At 53.0% G+C, this 25,505-nt stretch overlaps 2 long non-coding RNA genes across 2 annotated transcripts; both read left to right on the top strand.

Moving 5' to 3' along the window:
- Nucleotides 1-4,157: 4,157 nt before the first annotated feature.
- On the top strand, nt 4,158-5,354 carry LOC147347886 (uncharacterized). Its single transcript, XR_015152919.1, has 2 exons — nt 4,158-4,852; nt 4,958-5,354. It is a non-coding gene; the product is annotated as an uncharacterized LOC147347886 (long non-coding RNA).
- Nucleotides 5,355-6,409: 1,055 nt separating this feature from the next.
- Nucleotides 6,410-8,789, top strand: LOC147347885 (uncharacterized). Its single transcript, XR_015152918.1, has 3 exons — nt 6,410-6,524; nt 6,989-7,123; nt 8,063-8,789. It is a non-coding gene; the product is annotated as an uncharacterized LOC147347885 (long non-coding RNA).
- Nucleotides 8,790-25,505: the final 16,716 nt, after the last annotated feature.

Below are 25,505 nucleotides of genomic sequence, written 5' to 3'. Positions count from 1 at the left end.
TGAAGGTGGGGCAGGACCTCGGTCAGGCCCCGGTGCCCACCTGCACAGGTGCCTGGGACTGCCTGGGGGAGGGGAGGAGCACGGCTTGGCAGCCCTGCCTTCAGAGGCTTTTCGGTTGATCTGGGGACATATCACTCCAGAATGTTCTGTGAACAAACACGCTTAGAAGCACAAGTGCAGGCCAAGAGGGCCCCCAGTGCAGGGTATGCTGGCTGTGGATGGAAGCCGAGGGAGGGGGCAGTGAAGAGCATGCAGGGCAGGCGTGGGGGGACAGCTGGGCGACCTGGAGGCAGACGTGTGGAGGCTGTGACTCACGAGCAGGGTGGGCTGGAGGCGGGGACAAGAGCTGCTGTGGGGGTGGGTGTCCCATGGGACGCCCACAGCCCCCTTCCCAAAGACCAATCCGCCAGGAAAGGTGGCGTGCGCAGGTAGGTTCCTGGAACCTTGACCTGGTGGTGGGCAGTGCTGGTTTGGCTTCCCCAGAGCAGAAAGTGTCAGGGGCCAGAGGTGACTGGCGGGGCAGCCCCTGCAGACAGAGGGCTGTTGGGCCGCAGAGGTTCGGGTGGGGGACGCCCAGGAGAGAGCGTGGGGCACCCTGGCGTCACCTGGTGCTGAGGTATGACCCTAGGAGGAACTTCTGCACAAAGTGAGTCCCCGTCAGGGCTTCCGGGACTCCTCACCCAAACTCCAGGCTCCAGTCCTGGGGCTTCCGGGCCGTGTGGTCACTGGGTGCCCCTGGTGACCTGAGTGCCCGCCCCTCACCCAGTACCAGGACTTGGGTCCAGGGTCCTTGTGCCCCGCCCACAACCCCGCCACTCCCGATAGAGGGGGAGACACACCGGCTACAGAGCAGTGATGACACGTGCCTCGTAGTAATGAACAACCACAGTTCATCTGTCTTTCGTTACCACCGGGAGCCAGCAATCCTAAACCATACAGGTGCTAAAATACTCCTCCTCCCAAATTTCTGTGGTTGATCTAAGTCTCAGTAACCACTGTGTGTGCTGTAGTTTTAATAATATAATGGCAACCTCAGACGTGGTTGTTTTAAGTACATATCCTTTAATTAACAATGTCTTCTACATGGACGTGAACATGGAGAACTTCCACCTAACAGCCAGCACGCGCAGAGAGAATACGCTGCCTTCGTCTTGTCCTTTTCTTTTTCAGTGAATTCAGAAAAAGGCTCCCCTAGTGGCTCAGACACTAATGAATCCACCTGCAATGTGGGAGACCTGCGTTCGATTCCTGGGTTGGGAAGGTCCCCTGGAGGAGGGCATGGCAACCCACTCCAGTGTTCTTGCCCGGAGAATCCCATGGACAGGGGAGCCTGGTGGGCTACAGTCCATGGGGTTGCAAAGAGTCAGACACAACTGAGCCACTAACACTTCTCATTCAGAAAGACTTGGGATCTGAGCCCCATGGGGACAGTTTGGTCTCTAACATGCAGAGTAGATTTGAAGTAATCAAGGGCAGCCCCGCTGCACAGTTACCTACCTAAACAACATTGGGACTGGGGGGCATTTGAAAGCCACCAGAATTGCTCCCAAAGAAGCACAGTAGCTGCTGTGCTCGGTCATGGCCGACTATTTGTGACCGTTTGGACTGTAGCCCACCAGGCTCCGCTGCCCACAGGTTCTCCAGGCAAGAGCACTAGAGTGGGTTGCCATGTCCTCCTCCAGGGGGTCTTCCCAACCCAGGAATCGAACCCAGGTCTCCCACATTGCAGGTGGATTCTTTACTGTTTGAGCCTCCAGGAGAGAAGTGTGGACTTGCTGTTAATGGAATTTGACATCAAATGGGATTTCTATGAATCTCCCAATCTTATCCTTTTAACACTTCTCCTATTTGTTACTTAACATGAAAGAAAAATTTCAAAATTAAAGAACGAGTGGTCTGTGATCAACGATGCGTAAAGACAGGCTGAAAACCTGACATGAAGAGAAATTTAGCCTTGACACAATCACCTACAAATTTGCCAAAGTTAAGACTTTAAAACAAATTATGATTACTCATTAATGTGACAGACCAACACAGAGATATATATACGCATTTTCCCATTTTTCAAAATACATTTTTATTGCAATTGAAAGTATTAGTCCATGGCTTTTTCTATCCTTTTTACTGTGACGTTTATTTTAATTTTGTTCCCGTTTACTTATTGGTATGATGATAAATATAAAATTCAATAAGAAGTTTTTTACAGCACGTGTTTCTCTCCTGTCCCGTATTCTTGTTTCATTTCGTGACCGTTACTGGCTATCACGTGGAGACTCCTGGTCGTCTGTGCTGTGTTAGGGATCCTAGGCCAAGACTGTCAGGGTTACTGCGGCCTGTGGTGGTGGGGGGAGGGGGCCAGTCCCATTCTGATCTGTCTTTTTCATATTTCCTAATAACTGGGGTGTGGCCAACGTGCTTCCATTTCACTCTCTGTAGAGGCTCCAGTGAAAAGACTGAACAGTCTCTGACTTCTCCCATGTCTGTTTTTTCTGGCCCTTTCTTCAAAGACAGTTGCAGTGCACTGTTGCTCTCTGAGGGCCCTGGAGAGAAAGCTCTCTGTTTCCTGAGCAGCGTTCTCCTGTGGTGTCCCTTCCACTCAGAGACTCGGGTACAAAAACGTGCATTTCACAAGAGGCTCAAGTGCAAAAACCTACGTTTCACAAGAGGCTCAGGTACAGAAACGTTCATTTCACAAGAGGCTCAAGTACAAAAATGTTCATTTCACAAGAGGCTCAAGTACAAAAACGTTCATTTCACAAGAGGCTCAAGTACAAAAACGTGCATCTCACAAGAGGCTCAAGTGCAAAAACCTACGTTTCACAAGAGGCTCAGGTACAGAAACGTTCATTTCACAAGAGGCTCAAGTACAAAAACACACATTTCACAAGAGACTCAGGTACAAAAACGTTCGTTTCACAAGAGGCTCAAGTACAAAAGCACATTTCACAAGAGGTGAACAGAGGCTGAAGGACCCCCTCTCTGCTATCAGTGCATCTTCAAATTGCCACCTCTCCCAGTGCATTTCAGAGACTCAGATATATAATCATTCTACATACATACAACTTCCTATCTCCTCTACTGCAAAAATCACAAAGCCCTTCTGTTTGCTGTTGGAACCTAATTTAAGTGTTTATGAGGCTTTGATGAATACCAGCCATAAAGCATGCCTTTCCTGGGACTTCCCTGGTGATCCAGAAATAAAAATAAATATCTTTAAAAAAATTTTAAAAGCATGCCTTTCCTCTTGGTCAGAAATTATCAAATGCATTTCTTCTTTTTTTAATTGAAGTTTAGTTGATTTACAATATTGTGTTGGTTTCAAGTATACAACAGAGTGACTCAATTTTATATATTGATGCTTTTAAAAATTTATTTTCCATTATAGGTTATTACAAGATACTGAGTAGAGATCTCTGTGCTGTTTGGTAAATCCTTGTCCCTTACCGGTGCGTTTCTAAGGAAGTGGGTACAGCCTAGGCCAGGGGACCCTCAGCTCCTTGGGGGTGGGGCCTGGCCCATAGTAGGAGCTTGAGTCCACCCCCTCCCCACCCCAAACCCCTCCTTGGGTGCCCCTCGGGTCAGCAAGCCCCCAGGCCCCAGCTCCTGCCCCCCTTGTCCCCAGACCCCAGGGGACAGTCTGTCCTTTGCCCTGCTCCTGGAGTGTGGGCTGAGCCATCATCGGAGGACAGGACCCCCTGCTCCTGCCCACTCGCCCAGTCCCAGAACTGTGCTCAGGGCCTTGTTTGCATGCAGCTAGCACCGTGGGAACTGCGGGAATCTGAGCAGGACCCAGTTCAGCCCACCCGGAGCACCAAGCCCGCCGTGTGCCCACATCGTTCATTTCTGAGCCCTTTCTTTAAGAAATAAATACATAAAAGTCAAATGTTTTGAGAATTGAATTTTAGCCTCTTTCTTCTTATCAAGGCCTCACAAAAAGGCAATGGCAACCCACTCCAGTACTCTTGCCTGGAAAATCCCATGGACGGTGGAGCCTGGTGGGCCGCAGTCCATGGGGTCGCTAAGAGTCGGACACGACTGAGCGACTTCACTTTCACTTTTCACCTTCATGCATTGGAGAAGGAAATGGCAACCCACTCCAGTGTTCTTGCCTGGAGAATCCCAGGGACGGGGGAGCCTGGTGGGCTGCCGTCTATGGGGTCGCACAGAGTCGGACACGGCTGAAGCGACTTAGCAGCAGCAGCAGCAGCAGCAGCAACACCACTAGCACCTGAGTCTTGTTTTGTTTTGCTTCTCAAGCTGAAAGTACGATTCTGCTGACATGTTTCACGTTTGTATCTTCTCTGTAAGCCAATCAGTCAAAACCACTAGTGGCCCCAGTGTGCCCACGGCCCTGGGCCAGGCCCCCGCCCAGCCAAGCCCATGGGTCTGCCGAGGGCACAGGCTGCTCTGTGCACAGAAAGGCCTGTGCTAGGGTCTCCTCTGGGATTCCTTCTGCAGCCAAAGCCCAGCTCCACTTCTCCGACTGCAGATGCGTTCTTGTGGCTGGGATTTTTACACACAGCTACGTATTTCTTACAATGTCACTGACCTTCGTCTTGTCCCCTTTCACTCTGATCCATGCACTTGCTATCTGATAGCCCTGTTCTGTTTCCTGGATTTCTTCATTCATTGCCTTTCTCACAATTTATATCCATTTCTCAGAAAAGGGTGATGCTGATTGCTGTGAAACTAGCTCTGGACAAAGTTCATGGAACCAGCTGAAACGGTTGCTTAAAGCCACGTTTCTTCTCTCCGGAGAGGCACGGCTGGTCCTGGCACTGCACACCTCTCTGCAAAAGACGCGGACAATGTCAGCGGCGGGAATGCTGAGCTGCCCCAGGCTCGGCGCCAGGTGCTCTGCTGCGTCACTGCGTGCAGACGTGCCTGCTTTATGGCGGCACCCCTTTTCTCCAGGTTTCTCGGGGAAAAGTCTACAGTCTAGGTTGTCTCTCAACAGGTTCTTCCTGAGATTATGAAAATTTATCCACCCCCCACCCCGCCCATAAAAGGCATCTACAATGGCATTCAGAAAAGTACTTTGGCTTGGTCAATTCATTTTGCTTCGCAAAATGCTCCCATGCAGAGAGCACCTGCAGGCTCACCTATTCATCTTCCCAGCAGAGCTGCGTAGTGGCCAGCACCGGCGTTCAGGCAACCTGGAACTCAGGTCCGACTCCTAGTCCAGTGCTCTTTGCTCTACAGCACGTCAGAACCAACGGGCTCTCCGTGTGAGCAAAACAAAGATGACCGCCAAAATAATTTGGGCACAAAGGTTGAAGCAGTGTTGCCATGTGACACAGCCAGGTCCCAGCGGATTGATTTATGATTTAATAAAGCAGAATTGAATCGCAGAATCGCAGGCTGCAGTTACCTGGTCTCCACATGATCCACTCACATAGGAAAGTGTCATTCCTGGAGGAATGAGGCTCTGAAACTGTCTTGAGGCTTGTAGACTGGAGCTGGTTGTGTCACTGACGAGGCCCAGAGAAGCCAGTGGGTAGAAGGGCAGCAGGTAGAGAGGGGTCTGCTGGGGGCACTTCGGGAAGAACCGAGGCAGAGGCGCAGACAGTAAGCTAGAGGGGAGCGGCAGCGGGCAGGCGGCCCAGGAGCCAGAAAGACAAGGAGGGGGAGTTGGTCTAGCGGAGGGACGGACCAGGAGCGGGGCCCGCGGTCCTGGGGGCTGCCCAGGAGGAGTGCAGTGTGCTGCCATCGTGCTGGACAGGTCAGCGTGAGTCACACATTCTCCAGCAACTCTAGACCAGTGGCGGCTCCTCAGTCTCCACCGAGGCATCAGACATACCTCAACATACCTTTAAGACCAGAGACTTGGTCTCCTCTTATCCAAAATTCTTTTACCCTAAAACTTAAAAAAAATAGATCTCAGGTCCATGGAAAAGAACTGACTTTTTCAAGAGAAAATTTGAGTAGGAAAGGAAACCATGGGGCAGTTGAAAAGTAGTTACAACAACCTATCTGAAGCGGCAATGGCAACTATTTTCATGGACAAGGGTTAAGTATGATGGTGACTACATCTCTGATTCTCTTCGCTAGAATAAACCTAGCTGAGTTGTTGAACCAGTAACCCTGCCTCCCGCTTTGGTTTCTGTAAGTTTATAACTTGAAGCGTAGAAAGCGAGTCACCTAGCTTGCATCACTTGGGCGGTGAGGACCATGCTGCTCACTCTGGTCATGGCACTCGACAACTGTCAACATTTGGAAAGAGAACTTTCAAAATTACTCCTGAAGCTTATCTTTATGTATCTGTCCAAAAGAGGTAGGCAAGGAAGCCCCGACTCTGGGTCTGCTCTGGCAACGTCGCCTTCTCCCCCAGCGTTAGAACGTGCTTGTTTTTGCGTGTTCGTTGCCCGGACCCTACTCGGCAAAGCCCCCTGTGACGCTGTGTGTATTTCACAGGACACGCGTGAGGCAGCCTCTGTCTTTCACCGTCCGTTGTTGTGGCTGATCCTCAAGTCAAAGAGAACACTCTACATGACACTTTCTAGGAAAGCAGTGGGGTTTAATCGGTAGGTCAGCATCCTTCCTGCCCTCAGCTCACTTTGGAGGTTGGGCCTAATCAGAATTATTGATCATTCATTCAGTTGCTTTTCCTGAGACGTTGGCAGGCGTTGTTGGGTGAACCTCCTCCTAGCGCCTTCCATCAGGGCTGGTGTGAGTTCCCATGTCCTCAGTTTGCTGGCCTTCAAGTAGGGACAGGACTTCTCAGAATTTCACTGTCTTGTAACATATCAGATGTAGAATCATTAAAACAGAAAGTTATCTTTTTGCGTGAGAGGCCTTGGGGGAAATTTAAATTGTTAAATTTAAATTGAAAATGAAATCATCTCTTCTCTTCCACAAAGTCCCCACAGCTTCCAGCGAAAGGAGGTGGGGGATGAATTCAGTATCAGCACCTTTATCCAACACAATGAAGTGTTGGGATAATTTACCCAACAGCCTCCATCTCTAACTCGCTGTTCATGTTTCACAGGTCCATTAGAGCTGAAGATTCTAGAAATGTCAAGTGCTGCCTCATGGAGGGTTGAATATGTATTGGGTATTTATGGTAGGCAATTATAACTTCACCAGGAAGGCTCCAAACCCCTGGGAATAACCAGGATTCCAGGTAAGGGAGAGTATTTCTGTTCCCCAAGAAGAGGCCCCAGAATTGTTTGAATAGCAACAGTAGCTGTTGTTTAACACATAGCAAAGGAGATAGGCTTCTTTTTTCTTTTTTTTTCACTGTGGCAGAGCTTTGAGTCTGCCATGGGGGATTCTGGGGGCTTTCAGGCCTTTTTCCCCTTTGCATCTCATGTCACAGTGGGCATGCTCCATCACGAATGCCCCCCCACCCCGTGAAGAATGCACAAGGTCCTCCAGGGCAGACCCTGCTGGCCGCCTGTCTTCTTCGTGGCCAGGTTGGACATGGGTGGCCATGCGTGCACGTTGTTTTCCATAGAAGACGCACATGAGCACTGACTACACAGCCCGTTGAGTTGCATCAGGTGCTAACAGACGGTGCAGCTGTTTGACCGGCAAAAACATCTTGCTCGCTCTAACGGTCACTGTGGTCAGCGGCATGCTGGGGACTGGCCTCGGTTTGGGGGGACCACGGCCCAGAGCCCAGGGAAGTCCCTGGGACGGGGCTGCCATCCTTCTGCAGTGCGTTTACCCTCCTATTGTTTTGTGTTTTTTTCCATTTTTTAAAAACAGCTTTATTGAGGTCAGATTTACATACTGTAGACGTCGCTTGTCTGGAGCGTTCATCTCAGTGAGGCTGAGAACCCAACCTGGCTGTGCAGCCGTCACCTAAAGCAGATGCGCCGTTCCCACCAGCCCGCAGCCCCCACCCACCCCGCTGCCCACCCGTGCACTGGCGTTCCCTGTGAACTGCCTTGCAGAATGTGCCACATAAACAGGCCCATGCAGTGTGTGACCTCTGGGTCTGGTGTCCTTCCTGGCATAAAGTTTTGAGAGTCATACATGGTGTAGCATGTGCTGTTGTTTCTTCCCTTTTTATTGAACAGCCTTTGTTTTAGTTTGGTTTTGTTTTGCTTTTTACCAGAGTTAAGGATTCACCGATAGTTCTCCACCGGGATGTCTGGGGGCACAGTGCTGTCACGTGTGGAGGCAGGCTGCTCCCAGCATCTGGTGGAGAGGCTGGCGATGCTGATAAACAAGCCCAACAGCAAACGCGACCTGTGCCAACATGCCAGCGGTGCTGAAGCTGAGACTCCCTGAGCTGAGCCTCAGGAAGCATCCTCTCACCCTCGAGGCACACGTTCAAAGCCAAGCATCGCCTGCGTACCACGTATCACTGACGTTCTGTTTGTCTAATTTACATGTATGTTTAAAACACAAACTCATTTGTAAAACTGATACTCTTTTACCATTTGGGAAAATTTTGCAATCTCCAAAAATATTATTCGACAGGCTGCATTGTCCACCAGGGAGAAAGAGGAGGAAGAGGAGTACACAGTTCTCGTTTCCTGGTTGAGGTCTCAGTACAACTTGGTTCTGAAAATTTATTGACAGAAAAGGGGCAAATGGTGTGGCTTGTATAGCTTAAATTCTAGGAGCTTCAAGAATCGTTGAGGGCTTATAATAAAGGAATTTAATAAAGGACATTAAGTTTACTTAGGGAAACATTGCACCATAATTTCTGTGGCATAACAGCGTTATCTACTCTGGTTATACTTTTCCATTTCATCTCCAGACCTTTGAATCTCAATGTTATTCTTAACATTAATGAATAAAGTTTACAAGGAGTTAGACAGATCCAAAAAACAAAACTGAAGACTTTCTTATCACCCAGCCTAACACCTCTCTTGAGAAAAGGAAATCAACCAGAATGGAAATACTTTGTTTTCCCTGAGACTAGGGTCCTTGCTTGACTTTCCCTCTCAAGCGGTTGAGGTGCCAAGAGATGGGACTGTCTCTTGGTCCCTTTGAGCTTCGTGTGGTGATGAGTAGGAAACAAGGTTCTCTGGAGCTTAGTAACGCAAGAGGGGACTCAAGTGCTGCGACTGGAAAAGCCGCCCCAGCAGGGGCACCTCTGGGTATCTGGCAAATAAGCAGTGTGCTCCCGCCACGCTGGGTGGCTTCTCGCTCAGACCTCAGACCACTCCTGTGTCCCCGCAGGCGAGGCAGGGCGCGGGGCAGGCTGGGTGGGGTCTCCTGGAAGCTCGCCTGCTTTCTGACCTCCCGTATTGCCCCTGGGTCTCATCAGCTCCTCCTGCCTTCACGTCAGAACTACGTGGTGGAGGTAAACTGAGGGCAAATGCAAACATACACGTGCTGCTGTGCACACATGTATGCACACGGGCGCGTGTGTGGCCACATGACACACACATGTGCGCGTGCACAGTACACGTGGTCACGGCACAGGTGCACACATGTATGCACACGTGTGCACACGGGCACATGTACAGACACATGACACATGACACATGACACACACGTGCATGCGCACACAGTACGCATGAGCACGGCACAGGTGCACACGTGTGCACACATGTGTGCACACGGGCACGTGTACAGACACATGACACATGACACACACGTGCGTGCGCACACAGTACGCATGGGCACGGCACAGGTGCACACATGTATGCACACGGGCACGTGTACAGACACATGACACATGACACACGCGTGTGCGCGCACACAGTACGCGTGGGCACAGCACAGGTGCACACACATTCCTCAGAATGACCATAAGCACTGTGGAGACACAGGCATCACCCTCAGGTAGTTATTTTGTGTCTGTGTTACAGTTGAGGACCCAGGCTCAGAGAGGTCGAGTGATTTTAACAGGGCCACACAGCTGGTAAGTAGTGGAGATTAGAATGGAGTTTTCTCTAAATACAAATTCCCAAAAGAGAAGCAGTACTAAAGGAGATCTGGCCTTTAAAATCTGTACCCAACATAAACAGACCAGATGATGACAAGCATTTATATCTCCCGGTTCTAGAGGCAGAAGTCCAGGGTCAAGGTGTCAGCAGATGTGGCATCTGGGGAGGCCCCTTCCCGGTTCACAGATCTCCATCCTCGCTTGTGTCCTCTTGCGGCGGAAAGGCCGAGGCAGCTGCCTGGTCCCCTCTGCTGCTGCTGCTGCTAAGTCGCTTCAGTCGTGTCCGACTCTGTGCGACCCCATAGATGGCAGCCCACCAGGCTCCCCTGTCCCTGGGATTCTCCAGACAAGAATACTGGAGTGGGTTGCCATTTCCTTCTCCAATGCATGAAAGTGGAAAGTGAAAGTGAAAAGTGAAAGTGATCTGTGGGGATGCTAATCCCATTCCTGAGGCTCCATCCTCAGGACCGATCACTCCAACCCCCAAGTCCCAGCCTCCTAACACCTTCACCTTGGGGGCCAGGGCTGCAGACGCGAATGCCTGTGGCACTGACCCTTCAAACGGCCGTTCTGGGCAGCTTACCCGTGGGCACCGACGCTTCAAACGGCCGTTCTGGGCAGCTCACCCGTGGGCACTGACTTCCTGTAAGGTTAGCACTGCACGTTCCTCACCTAGAAAGGCGGTGGACACAAGGCTTGTGTTTAGAGTGAGGAGGCTCTGCCATTTCTATCCGCTTGCTCTTCATTCCTGCCGCCTTCAGTCACAGTTTCTTGCTAATAGTTCTTTGGGGGCCTGTCTGCTCAAATCCACATACAGGGCTCTGCAGTGCCCATGCTGGTCACCTCTAGGAGGGGCCACTATCACTCTCTTGGCTAAGCGAGGAGTCAGCTCATTTGTTTAAAGTGAAGTCGCTCAGTCATGTCCGACTCTTTGTGACCCCATGGACTGTAGCCCACCAGGCTCCTCCATCCATGGAATTTTCCAGGTCAGAGTACTGGAGTGGGCTGTCATTTCCTTCTCCAGGGGATCTTCCTGCCCCAAGGATCAAACCCAGGTCTCCCACATTCCAGGCAAACACTTTACCGTCTGATCCACCAGGGAAGCCTTTGTTTAGACTTTGCGTTAAAACAGACAGAAGTTCTGGCATACCCATCTGGAGATCTGCTAAGAACACACAGCTGGCCTGCGGTGCTCTGGCCCCTAGAAGGGAGCTGTGCAGTGGCGGGTGCTGACACAGGCTCACTGGGAGAGAGAAGGAATTTGGACAGAAGTCACCTTCCTGTCGAAGACTAACAGGGCCAGGTGATAAACCTTCGGGTGGAGCTAAGCCTCGGAGCTCCGTCTAGTCTAGGGGGCGGGGTGCTCAGGCAGCTTTCCAGACTCCCACATGTGCCTCATGGAGTCTGAGCCGTGAAGTGGTGCCTCTGGATGGGCAGGGAGTAATGGGGGGCCAGGGGGAGACTCGGGGTGTAAACTCTGCTTTCTGTGCTCTCACCTCCCAAAGTGAATCGGGGGCCAGGCTGACACAGACAGCACGTGTGCCCTGTAAGCTTGCCTCACACCTTCAGCACCGGGGCCCTAGGAGTCCGCCAGGAGCCCTGGGTACCACCCTCACACAGAGGTGGGGTTCACTCAGGCCTTGTCTTAGAGAAGTCCGGTATCAGAGTGTCTCACAATAATAAAGATACAAGTAAAAGTGCTTCATTTTAGGTGAATTCAACAGTCACGCTCAGGACGGTGTGTCGCCCTCCAACTCGCTCCTGGGGCTGCCCGCCCCCAGCTCTGGATGCCCCAGTTCTGGACGCCCCCAGCTCTGGATGCCCCCGGGCTCTGGAGGCCCCCAAGCCCTCAACGCCCCAGCTCTTGATGCCCCCAGCTCTGGATGCCCCCAAGCTCTCGACACCCCAGCTCTGGACGCCCCCAGCTCTGGACACCCCCAGCTCTAGACCCTCCAGCTCTGGACGCCCCCCGGCTCTGGACACCCCCAGGCTCTGGACGCCCCCCCCCTCCCCGGCTCTGGACGCTCCCTGCTCTGGATGCCCCCAAGCTCTCGACACCCCAGCTCTGGACGCCCCCAGCTCTGGACACCCCCAGCTCTAGACCCTCCAGCTCTGGACGTCCCCCAGGCTCTGGACGCTCCCAGCTCTGGACGCCCCCAGCTCTGGATGCCCCCAAGCTCTCGACACCCCCAGTTCTGGATGACCCCCAGCTCTGGATGTCCCCAGGCTCTGGACGCTCCCTGCTCTGGACGCCCCCAGCTCTGGATGCCCCCAAGCTCTTGACACCCCCAGCTCTGGACGCCCGCCACCACCACCCCCGCCTCCCCCGTGGGCTTGTGTGTCCCCCACGAGCATGCAGAGGAGCCCTGACGACCTGTTGCCTATGTGCCCTAGCGGCCCTGCCCGCCGATGTCCTAAGACACACCTGTCCTGAGTCCTGGCTGCTCTGACAGCGCTCAGGGTGACTTACCTTCTCCTGGACTCTGTTTCCTTACCAGCTACTTTTAGAATTATGAGACGCTTGATTCCTAGTTTCCGGCTCCCCAGGCTGGCAGAAGCTGGAACTGCCTAAAAGCCTGATTCCTTCTGTGTCCCACATGCAGGCTTGGCTCCAGAGCAATTTGCGGGCAGGGGTGGGGGGAGGGGGATGGGCGAGGGTGGGGTGAGGGGTGGATAAGGGTCGAGGTGGGGGCTGAGGGGCACCTCTGCCAGGGATGGACGCAGGGGCCTCGCTCGAGGAGGTGTGGATTGGGCACAACTGTGGTTGTGAAACAAGACTCAGAAACAGTCAAGTTCAAGCCCCGCCGCCCCAAGGGCTGATTCCAGCAAGATGACCTGCTGTGGGCGAAGTGGGGGAAACTACCCAGGAACCCGAGATGAGATGCGTGGGGCCAGAAACCTGGCCGGCTTGAGGAAGAGAGGGAGGAGCTGAGAACACAGTGGCGGCACAGGAGCCCGGCCACTCCCACCTCCAGGCAAACGCGCCTAATGTGAGCGGCCAGCAGACAGGAGCTTCCAACCTATGGATTACAACTGTTGGGTCCTAATCTATGGAACAAAGTAAGCGTCCATGAGTCCACAGTGATGGATATAAACACATAAATAGATAAGCAAAGGACAGAGCCAGGCAGCTCCTCCTTACAGAAGAATTCAAGCCAACAAACGTGGAAAAAATGAGGAAAGGGCCGAATCACCAACAGGCAAACTTCACAGTAAATGACATTGCAGGAAAGATCTGCTCGTGGACACAAGTCAGGGGACTTTGAGAGGAAAATAGGATGTTTTCATAGTCTCTTATGAAAGATACGTCTTATGATAAGACAGGCAACTTATCGCTCCCCAGAGATTGATCAGTTTAAAAGAAAGAAAATAACCGCACAGTCCGAATCGTGGAGAGCACCCGCAGCTGTGGTAACCGGTGAGGAAGGCCCATCTCCAGGAAGAAGAGGCACCCCGAGGTGATGCTCGCAGAGGACCACGCACATCTCTATGGGATTCCTGCCGAAATGCGCCACCTCAACCACTCTGCACTGAGGAAACACCAGGCAAGTCCTCACGCTGACACTTTCTACAAGAGCATGAGCCCAAGGGCATGCAAGACAAGGAAACGTTGAGAAACCATAGAAAAGTTCTAATGATCTGCTCTCCTAAAAAACAAAGAGATGATGAGGGTTGAGATGCAGAGAAGCTCGTGAGCCTGGCCTGAGCTTGGCCTCACCTGGGAGCCTCGCCAGTCCAGGGCAACGTGGCCCCAAAGTCTCTGTCGGGATGAAATGAGGCGTGAGGGAAAAGCACCTGAGTGTGGAGGTGGAGACGGACAGTTAAGATGGTACAAACGCAGATGTCTGTTTTTTTTTTTAATTAATTTAGTCTTATTTGAAAAACTGCCTGAATTCTTGAATTCTTGTTGCCTGCCTGAGAACTTGCTTCGTGTAGAGCACTATTGTAAGTCCTTGGAGAAAGAAAAGAATTAGAAAACACGATCCTTACCCTTAGAACCTCGGGGGAAATAAGGCATCGCAAGATGAAGACACAAATCAAAGATTAAAATATGCCTATAATCATTAACCACACACTTGCCTCAACTACAGCACTTGCTAACTCTAGTCGTCAGCCTCCAACTTGCGAGTGGTTGGGGGTTAAATCGCTGTCTGCACGTCTTTGGCAGCGCTCAGCCTCTGCTGCTGAGTGCAGCCTGTCTGCAGGCGCGGGGCAGCCTTCTCGTGCGGTGGTCTTCCTCATTGCGCAGCGGGTGCTCGGGGGCATGTAGACTGCAGTATGTGCAGAGCGCAGGCTCGGAAGTCCTGGAGCACTGGGGGCTCAATCGCCCCAGGACATGTGGGAGCCTCCCAGATCAGGGGCGAACCTATGTCTCCTGGGTTGGCAGGTGGATTCTTAACCACTGGGCCACCAGGGGCGCCCTAGCGTGCGGTAGTTTGAAGATGGTGCCAACCTGCCAGTGCCGGCCTCACAGCCCAGGGAGTGCCGTGCATGTTGTTAAAGGTACTCAGGAATATTTGATCCATGAATAAAATGTCTGACAATTTCTAAAAATGCTTATGATGAGTGGATAAAGAAATGTGTTATATACATACATGGGAATTGTTTGACATGATGGACGGACCTTGACGATGGTTGTTGTACTCGGTGAGGTGGGCAGATGCTGAACCCAGGGAGGAGGGCAGACCTCGTACCTGGGGAGGCGGGCGGATGCAGGACAGATCCTGTGTGGCCTCACTTGTGTGCAGAATCTCAAGTTGTCACACTCACAGCAGAGGGGAGAAGAGTGGCCGTGGAGGCCAGAGGAGGAGAGCAGGTGATGCTCAGACAGCGCCGGCAGCCGCAGGCACCAGCTGCACGCACAGGTCCTGGAGTCAGTGTTGAGCCTGGGGCCTGCGGCTGACGGCGCCGTGACGCAATTATACTTGGCTGAGGTGATTGGCCTGTATTAAGTGTTCTTGCCGCAGAGTAACAACAACAATAGTAGTAGCAATAGTAATAATAAAAGGGGTGGGAGGAAGCTTTGGGATGGATATGTTTGTGGCCTTGATCACGTCCCAGACGACACTTATTCCCAAACTCAAGTTATATACATAAAGTAGGTACAGCTTTTCACAAGTCATTCAGACCTCAATATAGCAGCTCACAATTTAAATACATAATTAATTGACTTTCAGAAGCCATGCACAGAGACATGAGATGAACTCTGAGGTGGAACTCCTGCTAAGCAAAGGGACAGCCTGTTAAAAGTGAGCAGCACAGACAGGGCCAGTCCAGGAAGACGCAGTCGAGAGCTGTGGGTGAATGCTCGAATTTGGGCTGCAAGGAGAGTATTCTGGGATGGAGCGAGACCTGCCTTTTTCCACAGAAGACACAGTACTCGGGCACGAGGAGACGGAGGTGGTGGAGTTGAGACACATCAGTGAGGTTTGAGCTTCTGGTTAAAGAGAACAGAATAGGCCGTTGGGTCCAAGGTCACGAGGGTGATTGTATCAGGAAGATGGATGTCTCCGAAGTATTTGGTCAGATGATCAGGGCTGATTCGAGAGTACTATGAGGCCAGGAGATGCTGAGAAGCAGGAAAGGAATTTAGCTGGATGCCAGCGGAAGATGAAAGCAATGAAGACAGAGCAGGAGGTCTGAGCCCATTGTGGAGGAGGGGTTGGTCCGCCTCTGCAGAGGAGCCGAGAGGCCCTGAGACTCAGAAAAAGGAGGGGGTGTTGGATTTCTGCCAGGAGAATGTCCTTGGTGGTTTATTAATAAAAGTAGCTTCTTCATGGTGAAGACCAGAGAACCGACGGTCAACTGAGATCGCGTCAGGGGCAGCAGGCTCGCTGTATTTATTACATCTCTGTGCACACATGCTCAGTTGCTCCGTGTCCAACTCTTTACGACCCATGGACTGCAGCCCTCCAGGCTCCTCTGTCCATGGGATTCTCCAGGCAAGAATACTGGAGTGGGTAGCCTTTCCCTCCTCCAGGGGATCTTCCTGATCCAGGGATCGAACCCAAATCTCTATTGTTTCCTGTACTGGCAAGTAGGTTCTTTACCACTAGAGCCACCTGGGAAGCCCAGTAAATCTCTGTATTTCTGCCCAAATACCCAACGCATCCAGAAGACCATCCTGGAATTCTGACAGTGGAATTCTGTGTTTCCCTGCCAAGAGCTTCAGTCCAAGCCAGACTTCAGACAATCCAGGAAAGCATACCAGCGTGAAGATGCATAACTTGCATCAAAGACGTTGGAGGAGAATTTTACAGCAAGAAGAAGGGGAGCGTGGGGCTGGCATAGACTGAGGGGCTAGAAGAACATGCAGGGCAGGAGGTGGCATCAAGCTGTGAGCATCTGGTGTGTGCGGACACCGCCCCGCCCTCACGGGCTGCCCTCCGGAGAGCGAGCGTGGGTGACCGGCCAGAACAGTGACGGGAGCGGAGGCCAATGGTCTCCAACCTGAAGGACCGTCTGACCCAGGGCTGTTCCTGTGCCGTGGTTTTCATGCGGGTCGCACTGGGCTCCGCTCACAGGAGGCAGGTGGCTGAGGGGCTCTGTGTCCCGCCCATCTGTTGACATGGGTGCTCCTAGCACCCCCTGATCTCAAAGGTTCATCCCTAAGGAGAACCCTAGCACCCGCCCCGTCCTGCCTGCTCTCTGTGGGCAGCCCTGTGTGGCAGCTGCCGGCCAGAGGCGAGGTTGGCCCCCTAAGCCAAAGGTTCACCTTGTGGGGACCTCTGACCTCCCGACACGGGCAGGCCACGTGGGGACAGTCGTGGGAGCAGGTCCCTGACCACACGCAGCCAGCTCCCCACTTCCGGGGTGGGGCAGCGTCACAGTCCAGGCTCGGTTTGGGAGAAGAGCCTCCACAGAGCTGCTGCCTCCTCGGGGCGCCCCTGCCCTTCCCCCCCGACCCTCTCCTCCCTCCTGCCCCAGCGCGTGTCCTTCCAGGACCTGGAGCCTTGAAGGAAGTCGCCTTGGGTGGCTTGCATCAGGGCCACCCCAAAGCTGTGCCAGGAAACCTCCTGGAAGGGAAGTGACAGGACCACGTTGGGGAGCGTGTCCCTCCTGACCTCCACTCCCCAGCCTGAGCACTCTGGGGTCCCACCATGCCAGAGAGGCTGGAGTACCCCCACCTCATTGCCTACCAGGGCCTGTCTGCCCGCCCCCAGGCTTCTGAGGAGGACTCCACTGCTCTTCAGAGGACAGTCCACCCCAACGGCCCTGACCCCCCGTCCGGCTCCCATCCTCCACCCTGAATGCGGTCACCCTCTGAGCCTGCGTCTTGGCACCCCCAGGCCAAGCAGCGCCCCATCTCTCGCCCGCTGAGCCGGCTCCTCCGACCCCTAGTGCCCCCGCTGTGAAGTGGCCTCCTGATCCCCGGCCCCCTTCTCCCAGCTGTGTCCAGAGTGAGTGGTCCCGGGACCCCAGAGACAAGTGGACAGAAATGCAGTTTCCTGGGCCCAGTGTCCAAGTCTGCACCCTGGACTCCAGTGATGCTGGACAGCCAGGGTCCTGCCCACACAGTGCGGGTCCCACGGCTTCCCTCCCTGAGGCTCTCGTGGGCTTCCTGGCCCTTTCTCCCCGAGTCCCCCTTCGTCCGGACCACGCTCTCCCACAGGGCCCCAGCTCGAACGTCCTTCCCGTCCTCTGTAACACTGACGCCGTCAGGCTCCAGGTCAAACACCATCTTTGTGACGCTGAGTTCCCTCAGTGCCGCCCCCTTCCAGTGGCCTGACCAGATTTCCTCTGGGGGCAGGCGGGCCCTCCTCCTGGGTTCCTAGGAGCCTGGCTCCAGGAACCCCGAGAATCTCAGAAGAAGATCTCTGCAGAGATCCAAGGTATGACTGCAGCCTGAAAGGGAGAGTAGGGTCCTTACTTCCGATTTCAGGACCCTGCTTCTACAAGCCCTGCCTCCCACGAGAGGGGCCACAGCAGAATCTTACTGAGAGAGGGGACCCTGAAGTCGCAGGACTGTCCACTGCTGCGAGGGGAGGACCGTCCCTGACCCATGGAGGAGGGTGGGACCTGGACAGGTGCTCGGGCCTGGATCTCTGGGGCACCTGCTTCTGCTTCTCCGAGACCTGGTCCCACAGTGGGGGTTGCAGCCTGTGGCCAAGCCTGGGCCTGAGGTTCTGCTGCTGCAGGTCGAGACACCTGGACAACAGAACAGAAACCTCAGGATGAACAGATGGAGGGACATGGGGGGTTCATGGGGCCTCCTTACAAAGGACTGAAGCACCACCCACTGAGACCTGTGCGTGATTTTCAGGGCTTCAAGAATAAGCTTTTTTTTTTTTTCTGAGCATTATCCTGTTAGCTAAGAGAAAAAAACAGCACACTCATCATACTCACTCATACACACTCATCAACTGGATGCTTTGAGATGCAAAGGAAACAAATAAGGACTTTGCTGATGGACCCTGAACTTGATTTTCAAAAGGAAGAAATTTTGAAGTAATTGGGAAATTTCATTGAGCTTTTTTTTTAGTAAACTTTTAAAAAGGATTTTATAAAGATGGAGGCACAGAAGAATGGGTTAGAAGACTTTCATTATCGATGCTACGAAGTCAAGGAACAACAAAAATGTATCCCCCAGAGGGATGACATATTAATTTATAAAATAAAAATTGGTATAAATCACAAACTGGCAAAATGTTAAGCCTCCCGAAGATTCTATGCGGGTCACCCAGAACAAACACCTAGGAGAACAACCTGTAAGAATCCATTCACCACTTGTGACCATCAGGGACGCTGGCAACACTTTGTTCAAGATACAAGCAAAGTGCATGAGCCAAAGAAGTGTAACTAGGGTGTGCACAGCACTGCTCCTGTGAGGCCTTACTTCTGTATAAGCTGGTTCCAGACAATATCGACCGAAAACAGAACAGAATTCAGTGAGCAGAAAGGGACACTCAGGTCCATGGGCTTATCCAAAGTGCCCTGCCTACTGGCTTTGAATGACGATTTTGCAAAGAGCTGAAGAAGCACAACCTTTAGAAGAGAAAGGGATTTTCTGAGGGGAGTTTCAAGACAAATTTCACTTTAAACAGGAGGAAGGACACAGGCTACTTCCGTAACCCATGAGAGCCTCCTGGACACGGGGTACCTAGGAGGAGCTGCTGGGGTCAGACTTCCCAGGGTGCTGGGGGACCACACCCAGCAGAGAGGACAGAAGGCGAGGACAGCCGGACACTGGCAGGGCCAGCAGGGGGAGAGTGGGCACCCGCGGGGACCTCGGTCATTCCCACAGAGCTGCCCTGGCTGCTGGCGTCGGGGCCGCGGCAGGGTAAGCCTTATGAAGACCACCCACTGCAAGCTCTCAAGAAGCTGGACAGCTGCCAGTGTCCAGCCCACCCCTGTCACTCCCCAGGGGCCATGAGCACCCTGCTTGCCTTGTCTCCCTGGCCACACAGACCGTTCAGACCTTTGAAGGCTGGAAGTCCAGCCCCCAGATGGGACTCCACGGGGGGCACCTCCAGCCACCCCTCTGCTCCCGCCATGGTCGCTGGACAAAGGTGAGCTGGGCAGCAAGCGCTCAGATGCGGGAGGCACGGGAGGGCAGGAGGGTGGCTAGGGCGGTGGGCAGCTGTTCCTCAGGACCAGCAGAGCCGGGGATTTGGCACGTGAGGGCCAGGTCCTGGAGGCCTCGCAGAAAGGCCGGTGACAGATCCGAGGCCGGGGGCTGCAGCAAGCTGCGTGGCCTCACGGACCAGCAGGTCCTGTTGACATCAGTGCCCCAACCCCACTCACGAGTGTCTACCTCTCAGATGGAGCCCTAACACCTGTCTCATTTCCCCACTAGCACGTGGACAGGCAATGGCGCCACCCTGCCACCCACCGAGCTCGGAAGGGGCAGAACAGCGTGGTCTGCGGCGTCCTGCGTGCATCTTCTGAGGGAAGACCCAGGCCTGGCCCCCCCAGAGCCGAGAATCCACACTGCACTTCCCAGGGCATCTGCTCCCACAGCCCTGGGAGCGTGGCGGGCTCAGTGGACGACCTGTGTCCTCAGACGCAGTCAGACTTGGCCCCCTCACACTTCAGAAACAGGGTGAAACATCCTCATTCATAAATGAAGACCTTAGAGCATTAAAGAGAAAATATGTTCAGATTTTTTAAGCTGTGGAGAGTAGCGGAAAGAAAGTTTTTTAGTATCCAAATTAAGGTTAGCAACTCAAGCTAAAATCACTTAATGCGTACAGAGCCTCTAAACAGCTGAGCGTCAAGGGCGTCTAACACAGAAAGCACAGAGCAAGCAAGGAACCGACAACTTCCAGGCAACGGGGACGAGGCTGCTTCCTGGCCATGGAAGCCCCCTCCAGACCCCGGCCCCACTTTCAGGCTCCCCGAGTTCCTGTACCGTCGCCCTCGGCTCCCCTGCTAGAACCTCCAGAGAGGTGCCGGCCTCCAGACCCAGGGAAGCTGGCCAGGCGCAGCCCGTGGTGGGCACAGGTGAGGATGAGGGGGCTTGCAGGGTCCCTGAGCGGAGCCCAACTGCAACCTGTCCTGGAAGCTGTGAGCAGGCAGGAGCGCCCCTTCCTACGAGGCTGCTGCTCCCCTATCCGGAATCGACACAGACAACATGCATCCCTCAGACTTAGCCCCGTTGCTCCTCCAGGCTGGCCACTGGGGTCAGGGTCCTAGACAGCCTGGCTGGGGGTGAGGAGGACCCCAGCCCTGCCCAGGGGAGGCACTGGCAGGATGCAGGCCAGTGCTCTTGGATGGGCTCTGAGGGCACCAGGCGTCCAGTCTGGGGACCTTCAACTAAGACAGACGGGACTGAACCCCCAGCGAGGCCCCCCAGGAGACGCTGGCCACACGCAAGCAGGAGGCGAGAGCAACAGCCCCACCCAGGGGGCAGCGGTGGGAGCAGGGCAAGACCTGCACGTCACAGTCTTCACCACTGGCTGCCCAGGTGGCTCAGGGGGCCAGCGTGGGAGCAGTTAGGGGGAGCGGGGCCATCACCCCCAGCGACCATGTCGGGGAGGTGTGCCCGCAGTGTCCTCTTCACCCCGAAACCTGCTGCCCCCACCCCCAGTCTCTGTGCCTGGAAACACCTTATTTCAGCTCCAGCTCTCTGCACCCAGGCCCCCTTCTGCCCTCCTCTGACCACCCTCCACGCACCCTGGACTGAGAGCCCCTGCTCTCCCTGGGGCCCTGGGTTCTTGCCTCACCCAGGCCCTCCTGCTTTCCATGGAGAGTCCTCACCTCCCACCAAGGGTGCAGGGGTCATGGTGAGACAATGCTCAGAGAACCAGCACCATCTCTACATTGTGTGACCAGGAACGTTCTGGGTGCATGCAGCTTGCTTGGCCTGAATTCTCAGAGTGGTGATGGCCACGTGTAAACAAGAGGCAGCCTGCGTGGTTCCAAGACCCTGAGACTGGAGGGACTGGGTGCCGGGCAGAGCCCGTTATCACAGCCTGCCCCCGACAGGACCCGCAAGGCTCAGGGTTACACTTCTTATGTGTCAAGTGACGCGTGCCCCACAGTGTCCAGCTGGAAGAAGGGGTGAGCTTGAGAATAACCCAGCTGCAAATGGGAGGAATTGGCTTTTCACCTATTGCTTCAACTTTCAGAAAATTGCCCAAAGTCTTTGCAAACCATTTGCCCTTTTGTTGGCTTGGTGAAGGGAGCTGGCAGAATCACAGGGTCCCTTGTTCAAGCCATGTCACTGCTGATGCAGAGTCAGGAAGACACGTCACAGAGGCTTCTCAGAACACTGGCAAGAAGAGGAGACAAGAGGGAACAGCTGTTTACACAGTATCTTTGATTCTGTGACTTTCTGTCATGTAATTGATTAAAGTCGCAGACCCATCTTCCTGCATGCCTGGCAGGGGGTTGTTCTCTGTGCCTGCACGCAACAGGGTCCCCAGCCAGGCCTGGGCTCTGAGAACGCTCCAGGCTGCTCTGTTTCATGGAAGAAGCTCAGGCCACTGAATTAAGTGGAAAAGTGTACACAGACCTGCATAAAAAACGATCAGCTTTAGGGGTACTGTTGATATTGCCCAGGGATTCGTCATGGTGGAAAGTCCAGCTCAGTGCCTTTAGACTGGGTGTGTGGTGGCGACAGCATTTAAGGTTCTTGTCTTTTCCATCCAGAGCATTCCACTGCAACTCCTGTTCTGTGGAAGTGGTTGATAAGGTTAGACTTCCCAGAGGATGAAATATTCGCGAGCAGGATGCTCTGAGTGTGGAACGGAGCTGTATGGAGAAGAATGAAGTGGAGACCAAAGTTAGGTCAGCGGCTTGAAGAAAAGGCCGTTTTTCTTACTCTGAACTCACTGTAACCTGAAAGGCCGCTGGTTCTGAGAGCAGACGAGGAAACAGTTGTTTAGGGTTGGGAGAAGTCTCCCTGGTCCCTGCAGCCAGCCTCTGCAGCGGAAGGCCTCTCCTCTCTCACCGGAGCAGGGGCCTGGCTGCCCTGGGAGTGCTGCCCCCAGCAGACAGACCCGCCTAGGAGCCATCTCGACAGCAGCCAAGGCCCTGCAGGCGGCAGGGAGGACGGAACGTGGCCGAGGGGAGCCGCAGGGGTCTCGGAGGGCGGCCATCTCTCTCTCCTTAGCTGGGCACAGCCTGGGTGCTGCCCGCCCTGCCCCCGGGGCAGCTTCAGCTGGAGATCAAGTGAGGAAAAGTCTCTGAGGTTTCTCTGGATGTTGACGCATAAGTGACAAGAGTCTTGACGGGTTGTACACAGGGTGTGTCAGGCCTGGGTTCCCGCAGGACGCTGGGAGACAGGAAAGCCAGGAGCGCCACTGAAGTCAGAAGGGAAAACCTCGGTCAGTTCCGGCCTCGGGAGTCGGAGCCAGGGCTGCTGCCTCCGTGCCCGAGCGTCGAGTTGTTAATGACACCACACAGAAACGTTACTGTCTGCAGAATCCAGCCCCATGCCATCACAGAGCACCGTGATGCCTTAGTGGCACAGATGGTCTACTACTCGAGCACCATAACACGCTCGCACAGCCTCACTAGAGGGCCGGGGTGTGCTGCCCAGCACACACAGAGGCGTCCCCGCACTGCGCCAGTGGCGTACACTGTGTTACTGTGCTACCACGTAGCATGTATAACCAATCAGCTCAGTTCAGTCACTCAGTCGTGTCCATCTCTTTGCGACCCCATGGACTGCATTATGCCAGGCTTCCCTGTCCATCACCAACTCAGGGGCTTCCCTATAGCTCAGTTGGTAAAGAATCTGCCAGGTAAAGGAGACCCTGGTTCAATTCCTGGGTTGGGAAGATCCCCTGGAGAAGGGAAAGACTACCCACTCCAGTATTCTGGCCGAGAGAATTCCATGGCCTACTATATATTACTAATAATACAATAATAACATAAAAATACTGTCATATAGGGTGCCACGGTCAAAGGTAATAATTAGCACTGCATACAAACAGCAATGGCACCCCACTCCAGTACTCTTGCCTGGAAAATCCCACGGGCGGAGGAGCCTGGTGGGCTGCAGTCCATGGGGTCGCTAAGAGTCAGACATGACTGAGTGACTTCCCTTTCACTTTTCACTTTCATGCACTGGAGAAGGAAATGGCAACCCACTCCAGTGTTCTTGCCTGGAGAATCCCAGGGACGGGGGAGCCTGGTGGGTTGCCGTCTATGGGGTCGCACAGAGTCAGACACGACTGAAGCGACTTAGCAGTAGCAGCATACAAACAGCCAAAGAGTGTTAGAGGAGATATTTATCTAAATGAACTACATCATAACAACCAAACATTTTTAGTATTTTCCTGGATTTTTATAAGCACCTAAAACCACTGCCCTATAAATGTTTTCAATGATACATGTAGTTGCACTGTTTTTAATACATTGTCGTTCCCTCCTTGGGCTTCCCTGGTGGCTCAGTGGTAAAGAATTCACCTGTAATGCAGGAGATATGGGTTCGATCCCTGGGTCAGGAAGATCCCCTGGAGAAGGAAATGGCAACTCACTGCAGTATTCTTGCCTCGAGAATTCCATGGACAGAGGAGCCTGGTGGGCTACAGTCCACAGGGTCACAAAGGGTCGGACACGGCTGAGCAACTGAACAACAGTTCCTCCCTTCTTGAAAAATAAATTAGTGAGAAAATAGTTTTATCCAAAACAAGTTTTTTTTTGTATCTAGTATGAGTTTTTCTAAAATACTTTTCTTGCATGTGAACGTATAATTTTAAAGATTGATTTCTAAATTACTGAATTTAGGTAAATTCAACTTTTTTTATGGTTTCTCTATGATAAATGTGAAGTGAAAATTGAGCTCCTGTGGCGCCGTCTACGACAGCACTTGGACATCCAGACAAGTGGCTGAAGCAAATAACCCCTCACAGAACACGCTGATGGGCTCTGTTTCGGATGCACGTTCAACTAACTGATTTCCTACTTGCTTTCACCTTTTCACAGGTTGCGCCATTTGAAGGTAAAGTCTAGTCTTCTCTGAGGGGCACTCAGATCTCCTCAAGCGTGTGGGGGAGGGTCAGTCTAAACCTTCTGTCCCTTCTGTTTCAGCCGTGACTAAGAAAAGTCTGCAGTGAGCAGCTAACTGGTGAGGCCAAGCCCTCCCTCCCCACCTCCTGGGGCAGTGAGGACTTCAAGAGTTCAATAATTAGAACACATGATTCTCTGTATCCACCTCATCATGACAGAGAAACTACCACTTCTGGTAGATCACTATGACACAGGAGTAAGCCAGAAGATGGCGTTGAAGGTTTGCAATCACATTTTAAAACAAGGCCGATGTGGTTTTCAGTGTCTGAAAGTGCACGAGGGGAACGGTGAGACAACCGAGTCCTGGCAGAGGACACGTGTGCGAAGCGCAGAAAGCTCTAGCTGGCCGTATTTGTTCTGAGCAATCTCCCTTCTGTTGCTGGTGAGCACGCTGGGGAAAGCAATCCACTGGTTAAAGCGCAAGGCAGCGGGGAGGCAGCCACGTCCACTTTGTTGGCTGAAGTATCCAAGTGCTGAGCTCAGCTCCTGACAGGTAGAGGGGCCCCAAAAATATCTGTTGAATGAATGAATCCATGAAAGAAGAAAGGAAGGAAAACCGCCGTGACCAGAATTTTCTTTGAAAAATACCCTGTTGTTTACTACATAGACTCTGATAGTGGAAAACTTACTTGAGTGAATAAAAACAGAGCATCCTGTTAATTTCTGAGAAAGTCGTTAGTTTGAGGAAAAGCTTACCCACTCTGTACCTCATGGCTGTTTTGCTCTAGGCTGAGCTTGGTTGTTTCTTTGGATGGGAGACAGTGGCCTGATATTTAAAAGAAAAACTGAGAAATAAGTGAAATCAAAAGCTTTTCAAAAGTTGCGAGTTGACCTAGGGTGGTGGTGGTCTAAAATCATATAGAAACCAGTGATCTGACGGTTTACCTGAAATTGGTAACTACACAAACATGCTGAAGCATTCAAGATGCTGTGGGGGGTGGGGGGGAGGTGGTTAGATCTTGGAACATTAAGTAAAATCCCTCTGTTTAAATATTGTTCTTATTCTGGCCATTTAAACTCCCACTTGTAAACTGTTTCTCCCACGTTGAGGTTAAAACTATGCCACTGAGAGGTGGACCAGGGCACTTCCAGTTCTTTCCTGCTGCCGCAACTAAAGCTCTGGGGGTGCTTGTCTCAGTTACTGAAGTCCTCCAGTTGAGCCGACCAGCAGGATGCGAGCATTTCAAGAGCAGAC

This window comes from Bos grunniens, chromosome 23, assembly GCF_055505025.1.
Source record: "Bos grunniens cultivar Pamir isolate PY7600 chromosome 23, Bosgru_T2T1.0, whole genome shotgun sequence".
Classification (NCBI taxonomy): domain Eukaryota; kingdom Metazoa; phylum Chordata; class Mammalia; order Artiodactyla; family Bovidae; genus Bos; species Bos grunniens.
Note: the sequence above shows the minus strand (reverse complement) of the source record. Positions and strands in the feature narration are given on the sequence as shown.